General features: G+C 45.5%; 1 pseudogene; it reads left to right on the plus strand.

The window, feature by feature from the left end:
* The first annotated feature begins 127 nt into the window (after positions 1-127).
* On the plus strand, positions 128-2,909 carry LOC129252120 (large subunit ribosomal RNA; annotated as a pseudogene).
* Positions 2,910-7,140: the final 4,231 nt, after the last annotated feature.

Raw genomic sequence — 7,140 nt, forward strand, 5'->3', positions numbered from 1 at the left:
GCCTCATTTTACATTATTATTATTTTTATATATTTACAATATATAAAAGGAGAAAAGAAAAATAGAGATGAAAAGATGATATAATTTTTTTATTAAATTGTGAGAAGATAAAAAAAGAATATTAAAACAACCTCAACTCATATGGGATTACCCCCTGAATTTAAGCATATTAATGAGGGGAGGAAAAGAAACTAACAAGGATTTTCTTAGTAGCGGCGAGCGAAAAGAAAATAGTTCAGCACTAAGTCACTTTGTCTATATGTCAAATGTGAGATGCAGTGTATGGAATATCTTAATATCTAGTATGAGAAATTAACGATTTAAGTCCTTCTTAAATGAGGCCATTTACCCATAGAGGGTGCCAGGCCCGTATAACGTTAATGATTACTAGAAAGATATTTCCAAAGAGTCGTGTTGCTTGATAGTGCAGCACTAAGTGGGTGGTAAACTCCATCTAAAACTAAATATAACCATGAGACCGATAGTAAACAAGTACCGTGAGGGAAAGTTGAAAAGAACTCTGAATAGAGAGTTAAATAGTACGTGAAACTGCTTAGAGGTTAAGCCCGATGAACCTGAATATCCATTATGAAAAATTCATCATTAAATAATTAAAAAAATAATGTGCATTTTTTTCATATAAGGACATTGTAATCTATTAACATAATAAAGTATTTATCAAAAGATCATTGGTGATATTAAGTTTATTTAAATTAATTTGCTTTTTAAGCATATTAACATAAAATAAATACTAATGATTTGATAAAGTGTTGATAGATTTTATTATATATAATGCTAAAATTCATTTTTTGAATTTTACAAAAAATTTAATATCTATGATATTAATATTTATTTGTATGCATTTATATGATTAACAATGCGAAAGATTCAGGATACCTTCGGGACCCGTCTTGAAACACGGACCAAGGAGTCTAACATATGTGCAAGTCATTGAGTTATATTAAACTTAATGGCATAATTAACTTAACTTAAATATAATGGGATTAATTTTTAGTCTATTTTTTAATAAATAGTCAATTAATTCAATCCCGGGGCGTTCCATATAGTTATGTATAATGATAATTTATTATTATTTATACCTCTAACTGGAGCGTACCTTGAGCATATATGCTGTGACCCGAAAGATGGTGAACTATACTTGATCAGGTTGAAGTCAGGGGAAACCCTGATGGAAGACCGAAACAGTTCTGACGTGCAAATCGATTGTCAGAATTGAGTATAGGGGCGAAAGACCAATCGAACCATCTAGTAGCTGGTTCCCTCCGAAGTTTCCCTCAGGATAGCTGGTGCATTTAAAAATTATATAAAATAATCTTATCTGGTAAAGCGAATGATTAGAGGCCTTAGGGTCGAAACGATTTTAACCTATTCTCAAACTTTAAATGGGTAAGAACCTCACCTTTCTTGATATGAAGGTTGAGGTTATGATATAATGTGCCCAGTGGGCCACTTTTGGTAAGCAGAACTGGCGCTGTGGGATGAACCAAACGTAATGTTACGGTGCCTAAATTAACAACTCATGCAGATACCATGAAAGGCGTTGGTTGCTTAAAACAGCAGGACGGTGGACATGGAAGTCGTAATCCGCTAAGGAGTGTGTAACAACTCACCTGCCGAAGCAACTAGCCCTTAAAATGGATGGCGCTTAAGTTGTATACCTATACATTACCGCTAAAGTAGATGATTTATAAAACAATTTCGATTGATTTATAAATTTTGAAACTTTAGTGAGTAGGAGGGTACAATAGTGTGCTTAGAAGTGTTTGGCGTAAGCCTGCATGGAGCCGCTATTGGTACAGATCTTGGTGGTAGTAGCAAATAATCGAATGAGACCTTGGAGGACTGAAGTGGAGAAGGGTTTCGTGTGAACAGTGGTTGATCACGAGTTAGTCGGTCCTAAGTTCAAGGCGAAAGCCGAAAATTTTCAAGTTTTTAATAAAAAAAAATATTAATAAAAATATATTTAAAAATAATTAAAATACTTGAATTATTTTGAACGAAAGGGAATACGGTTCCAATTCCGTAACCTGTTGAGTATCCGTTTGTTATTAAAAATGGGCCTTGTGCTCATCCTGGCAACAGGAACGACCATAAAGAAGCCGTCGAGAGATATCGGAAGAGTTTTCTTTTCTGTTTTATAGTCGTACTACCATGGAAGTCTTTCGAAGAGAGATATGGTAGATGGACTAGAAGAGCATGACATTTACTGTTGTGTCGATATTTTCTCCTCGGACCTTGAAAATTTATGGTGGGGTCACGCAAACTTCTCAACAGGCCGTACCAATATCCGCAGCTGGTCTCCAAGGTGAAGAGTCTCTAGTCGATAGAATAATGTAGGTAAGGGAAGTCGGCAAATTAGATCCGTAACTTCGGGATAAGGATTGGCTCTGAAGATTGAGATAGTCGGGCTTGATTGGGAAGCAATACCATGGTTTATGTACTCGTTCTGGGTAAATAGAGAATTACGATTCTTGTTCCCCGGATAGTAGTTACGTAGCCAATTGTGGAACTTTCTTGCTAAAATTTTTAAGGAATTATATCATTCGATATATATTCCTTTTAAATTATAACGATTATCAATTAACAATCAATTCAGAACTGGCACGGACTTGGGGAATCCGACTGTCTAATTAAAACAAAGCATTGTGATGGCCCTAACGGGTGTTGACACAATGTGATTTCTGCCCAGTGCTCTGAATGTCAAAGTGAAGAAATTCAAGTAAGCGCGGGTAAACGGCGGGAGTAACTATGACTCTCTTAAGGTAGCCAAATGCCTCGTCATCTAATTAGTGACGCGCATGAATGGATTAACGAGATTCCTACTGTCCCTATCTACTCATTCTCAGTCTGACTGTTGAATAGTGCGGACGTGTCGTGTGCTAAGCGGTGATTTGCGATTTTTGTGATTTCCTTTTGCGGTTACATTCGTGTGTGAGTACCGGTGTATTACAGTTGTGCGAGTGACGCTAATATTGTTGTGGCTGTACCATAGCGGTACAGTGTTTACAATTAATTGCGCTAGTGAGTGCCGTTGTCCGAGTGACGCTACTTTGTAGTAGCTGTACAGTGTTACGAATAATTGAAAGTGCCGTACGGTAGTGTTGTTGGACACTCCAGTGAGTGCCAATATACTCCGTGCTATAGACACAGAGTGCGTGTTTGTGAGTGCTGCTAGATACAGCGTTGGAAATTTTCCATCAAGTTGTTTACAACTTTTGCGGGCGTGCCGTTGTTTTTCGGCGTGGTGTGTTGTGCGTAGCTGTACCATAGCGGTGCATTGTTTACGAGCAATTGCTCAGGTGACTACGGTTTGTGCTAGTGACGCCACCGTTTGCGTGGCTGTACATTGCGTACAAGTGTACCTTGTTGGTAAGTTGTTTACAACTTTTGAGTGCCGCTATTTCTGGCGTGGTTTTTGGCGCGTGCCGTTAATTCTTGGCGTCGGTGTAGTGTCGCGCTGTTATTTTTTGGCGTGGGTTCGTTGGGTGCGTGTACACTAGGTAGTCGTGCCGCTATATTGCCATATTTGGCAACAGTAAAAAGGGCGTCCTCTTTTGTGCGTGGGTACAGTGCTGCGCCAAGGTTGAATACCTTGTGCAGGTGCTACGACCAAAGCGTGTTGTGTTTTTGCCTGCGGTCGAGCTCGGCGTTAGCTCCACCTTGGTCGACCCGTCCTTGTTCGGGGAACAGTGTTCTGTCCGGCAAGGCATTGGTGGTGGCCTTTGCCAAACCTTTGGTTGGCGCTGTGGGCTACGCCCTCGCGCTTTGCTTTGGCTCGCCGATAGGTGCAGCCGCTGTGTGCGTGCCTGTGCGGGGTTCGTTCCTGCCGTGCAGTAATTGCCGTTGCCCAAAAGGGACTCAATTTTTGTTGTTGCTCAGGAGGCCTTATCCGGCGAATTCGGCAACCTAAGTGTGAGGGTCGTTGGGCAATGCCCAAATTAGAAGGTGTGAGGAAGAGGGCGAACACCCCTCTTCCAAGCGGTTCGGCGGTGCCATCGTCGGCAATGGACGAATCGACGTCCGGAGAGGAGGAGGTGATTTTGCGGTCTCCTCCTCGCATTAAGAAGAAGACCGCTGGGGGTGCAGCGGTCCCGGTGGTGAAGTCAGGTAAGGAGGTTTTAAAGGTACCTGAAAAGGTGCCTTCCAGTAAGTCGGGGGTGAGTGGAAGCGATGGCGCTTCCGAAAGTGGAAAAATTGGGAGTGGGAAAAAGGGGAGTAAGACAGGGGCTAAATTAGGTCCAGCTGGGAAGCACCTGGTAGATTTCTGTAAGAGATTGCGTGCTTCCCAGGAAGGTTTGGGAGCGTTCGGGGGGGGTGCCGAACAGAAGAAGGTTGGGGGCGAATTTATGGGACGCTTTAAGTCCATTGTGACGGCCTTTAGTGGAGCCGTCATTGACATGGACGGCGTCCCGAAGAGCACAGCGAAGGATCTCCTTGGATACTCCTTGGAGTTTGAGGAGCTCTTTGTTGAGATGGTGGCGGAGATCGCCCATCTTCGTGGGCGGTTGGAAGCCACCATGACAACCAGGGAGGAAGCACCTCGGAGGACGGCTGGAGCTGCGCTGGCTGGTGCAGCGATGATGCCGGCACCTCAGGCGCCTGCGCCTGTGTTGCCTGCGTTGCCGGTGCCCAAGCCAGTTGAGACCTGGTCGGTCGTAGTGAGGGGTAAAACCCCCACTACTTCCAAGGAGGTGATCAAGAAAGTTGTAAAGGAGGTTGGGCCTTCCATGGGGGTTAGGGTGCACGAGGTGCGCCCGTTGAAGGATGGAGGTGCGATTATTCGCACCCCATCCGTTGCCGAGAGGGATAACTTGGCAAAAAATGCCAAGTTTTCCGAAGTGGGGCTCGACGTGAGCATACGTCGGAAGCTGGGGCCTAGGGTTGTGGTCCAGGGGGTTCACACGGAGATCTCCCCTGAGGATTTCATGGGAGAGTTGTTCCGGTTGAACCTCAAGGAGTTCAGCCCTGGGTGCCGTGAGAAGGACGTGAGGATGATCAGCCGTCCTTGGAAGGTCAGCCCCGATGGGGTGACGAATGTTGTCCTTGAGGGAACGGACATGCTAATGTCCGCCCTCCTGGAAGCAGGTCGTTGCTACATAAAGTGGTTTTCCTTCCGGGTACGGCCAGACCAACTGACGCCCGGCTGCTTCCGATGCATGGGGTTTGATCACAGGGTGGCAGAATGCAGAGCCAAGAAGGATGTCTGCCGTAGGTGCGGGCAAGAAGGACACAGGAGTGCAGGTTGTGGCAATGCCCCGCATTGTCGCAACTGTGCGTTTAAGGGCAAGCCAGCCGGACATCTAATGATGTCCACTGTCTGCCCGGTGTACTGTGCCATTGTTGCCCGTGCGAACGCTAGACATTGATGGTTGAACTATATCAACTGAACTGTCAGGGGTCATATGCCGTGATGTGTGAATTGGGGGCGTGTATGTCGGAGGGGGGCTGCGGCATTGCTTTGCTCCAGGAACCATACTCCACCAATGGGGTGGTGAGAGGCCTTCCTGGGGGCTTCAGGGTCTTTACGGACCTTGGAGTCAAGGCCGCAGTAGCTGTGTGTGAGCCAAGCTACTCTTGTGTAGTAGTTGACTCATCACAGTGGGGAGTATGTGTGTGTGTCGAGGGGGAATTCGGCAGAATGAATGTCGTCAGCTTGTACTGCAAGTCTGACGAGCCTCTAGAGCCCTACTTAAGATACATTGATGCGGTGCTACTACTTGAGAGTAGCATTCCTGCCATCGTGTGTCTTGATGCGAATGCTACATCTCCAATGTGGTTCAGCAAGGTATCCAGGCATACTGCTGGATATCGGAGCCACAATCGAGGTGAGGTTATGAGCGAGTGGATTGTGGCGAATAACCTCCTTGTAGCAAACGAACCAAGCGTATGGTATACGTTTGAGGGGCCTAGAGGTGTGAGTGACATTGACGTGACGCTCATGAATGACGCAGCAGCGGGTAGGTTCGAGTGTAAATGGAGTGTTAGGGGGGGTTGGGGAATTAGTGACCATAATTTAATACAAATTATGGTTACTCCCCGTACCCCGCAGTTAGAAGGGGGGAGTCCATTGAGGCGATGGCGTACCTCGTGTACCGACTGGAACCGATATGGACATACTGTTAGGGAAGCGGTATTGGATATACCGCTTAGGGAGTTTGAGGAATTGGGGGTTGACGAGCAAATTGCTCGTCTATATGAATGTGTTTGGGGTGTGAATGACTTATTGTTTAGGAAAGCTAGGGCTGTGAGAATGAAAGGTGTGAAATGGTGGACGAGTGAGTTAAATTCAAAGAGGAGGTCTGTCCGACGCTTGAGGCGTTTGTTTCAACGCGGCAGGCGGACCAATTCGGAGAATCTGTCTCAGCTCAAGTATCAATTTAGCGTAGGGATGAAAGAGTATAAGAAGATGCTTGTGAGAGTGAAGGAGGAAGAGTGGAGGAGATTTGTGGGGGAAAATAGGGACGACCCTTGGGGACAGGTCTATAGGATCTGTCGGGGTCGTCGAAATGAGATGGCTAGCTCTCTTCGCGTAGGTGATACTGTATTATCGACGTGGAGAGAGTGTGCCAATGTTCTGTTAGGCGAGTTTTTTCCCAGGGCTGAGGTTCAGGTTCCTCCTGCACAAGAGGTGCCTGTCCCTCCAATAGAAGCTGAGGAGTTGGATTATGCATTTGGCCTGGTCAGGTCTAAAAGGTCTCCAGGTTTCGATGGTTTGAACGGAGAGATGTGCAAATGCTTGTGGAAGTTCATTCCGGAATATTTGGAGGCCATTTATGATAAATGCATATGGGAGGGATATTTTCCACGCGAGTGGAAAATTGCTAGGGTCGTTGCACTCTTGAAGTCGCCCGATAAGATCAGGAGCGATCCTCGATCTTATCGTGGTATCAGCCTCCTTCCGGTGCTTGGAAAAGTGCTGGAAAGGGTTATGGTTGAGCGGCTTCAGGAGCTAACTCGGGGTGTTAGGTCGGATAGGCAGTATGGGTTTAGGAAAAGACGTGGTATAGAGGATGCGTGGTTGTATGTTCAGAGTGTAGTTAGGGAAAACGTCAATAAATATGTCCTTGGCATATTTATTGACTTTAAGGGGGCATTTGATTACTTGCGCTGGGATCGTGT

This window comes from Anastrepha obliqua, unplaced genomic scaffold, assembly GCF_027943255.1.
Source record: "Anastrepha obliqua isolate idAnaObli1 unplaced genomic scaffold, idAnaObli1_1.0 ptg000151c, whole genome shotgun sequence".
In the NCBI taxonomy this organism is placed as follows: domain Eukaryota; kingdom Metazoa; phylum Arthropoda; class Insecta; order Diptera; family Tephritidae; genus Anastrepha; species Anastrepha obliqua.